Here is a 1,829-nt window from a genome sequence, read left to right as displayed (position 1 = left end):
TATCACAGCTTTCTATAATAAACATGATGCATACAAAACTGAATATAAAATAGTCAAAGGAGTTTGCAAAGAAAAGCGTCTGGACTTCTTTAAGTTGCTTGAAGACGTTTCACCTCTCATCCGAGAAGCTTCTTCAGTTCTAAGGTCAAATGGCTGAGAGTCCCAGATTTAAACCCAGTGGGAGTATCCCCCCAAGGAGGGACAAAGGACCCCCTGGTGATCCTCTAATCACATGAGCCAAGGTGTGAAAGTGGGTGTGGGACCTAATCAGCCAGGGTTTCGGGTGAGCTCATTGTGAAACCTGGCCCCACCTTGTCACCTTGTCTACGATGACCTGGATGACTGAGAACCTTCACAGACATACTGAATATAAAATACTGTGAAAACGTGATGTGTTTTATGTTTTAGTTAATGTGAGTAATCCTTCCTGTTTTTCTGAATCTTATAATAAACACGGTTATAATCTGCACGTTCACAGGAACCAAAGCCTTTTAAAGCAGGTCTGACAGCAGTACTTCCTCTATCATCTCTGCAGTAATATTTAATTATAGAAATTCTGAAAAAACAAGTCGTCAGATGAATGTGAAAATGTAAAGGTTTGAATTTTTTTTAAGTGTTTTACTAATTAATGTTTAATAATCTAAAGGTAGATTAAATACATTTCCTGCAGGTGTTATCATTGTGTGCGTTTTCTTGCAGGACTCTTTGATGACTCGTTGGTTTCTCTAAGGCCTTTTGGTCTTTTAGGCCCACTCATATGTTTCTACATGAGTCACTAGTTGAAGTGTAGTAAGAACTTTTCACCACAAGATGGACTTAAGGATGCATGGATTTGGGATGTATGGCAAACAGCTAGGAAACAAACCTGCATTCTTGAATACTTTTCCAGTCACTACACCTGAAATGCAGAGCCACTTTCTATCAATCCATATATTTTGAAGCAAAAGTCTCTTTGAGGCTGGAATCACAGGTGAAAAAGAAATGACCAAATAACTTGCATATTAATTCCATATATTTACTTTTGTGTGTTTTCACTGTGTTCAGGGCTCCATGGGAGAAATCTCTGGAGTTTATTACACAGAGAACACCAGTGCCCATCCCCAGTGCTCCCTGGCTAGTTTTGTACACCCTTCTATCCCACCCACCCAGTTTGATGGGTGGAATAGAGGGAAGGGGTAGCTCAGTAGGTAGAGTGGTCGCCCCATGATCGGAAGGTCGGGGATTAGAATCCACTGAACAGCTAGCCTGAGGTACCCTTGAGCAAGGTACCGTCCCTACACACTGCTCCCCGGGTGCCTGGTTAGTGGCTGCCCACTGCTTCACTGAGTGAATGGGTCAAATGCAGAGAAAAACAAGTAATTTCCCCACGGGGATCAATAAAGTATACATTACTATTATTATCATTATTATTAACCTATGAGGGAGTGGTGGGAGGTAGAAATGGGATGCAAGGAGGAAAGAGACCATAAACACTCTGCTAAGCTAATAAACTCAAACACAGCAAACAGTGGCAGAAAAGAAGAAAGTGGCCTCTGGAACAAGTGACAGAATATTTTACCTGTGAGAAAAAAAGAGAATGTGTAATTTGTAAATGGCGACCAGGCCGTGCTTTGGGAGTTTTTTAAAGCTAAAGTTCGGTGCAAAATATCATGAAATGACACAAAACCTTTGTTAAATGCTACTACTTACTGGCATTTGTTTCAAAGCCAAATATGGCAAAATAGTGGTTTTGTTTTTTCACCCTCCATAGAAAGAGGAAATAAAGCATCTTTGTGGTGTGTGAATAACTTTCAGTGGTTTCCACACATTTGTGCATCAACTGCTGAACA

The sequence above is a fragment of the Oreochromis niloticus genome, linkage group LG17, assembly GCF_001858045.2.
Source record: "Oreochromis niloticus isolate F11D_XX linkage group LG17, O_niloticus_UMD_NMBU, whole genome shotgun sequence".
Taxonomy (NCBI): Eukaryota; Metazoa; Chordata; class Actinopteri; order Cichliformes; family Cichlidae; genus Oreochromis; species Oreochromis niloticus.
Note: the sequence above shows the minus strand (reverse complement) of the source record.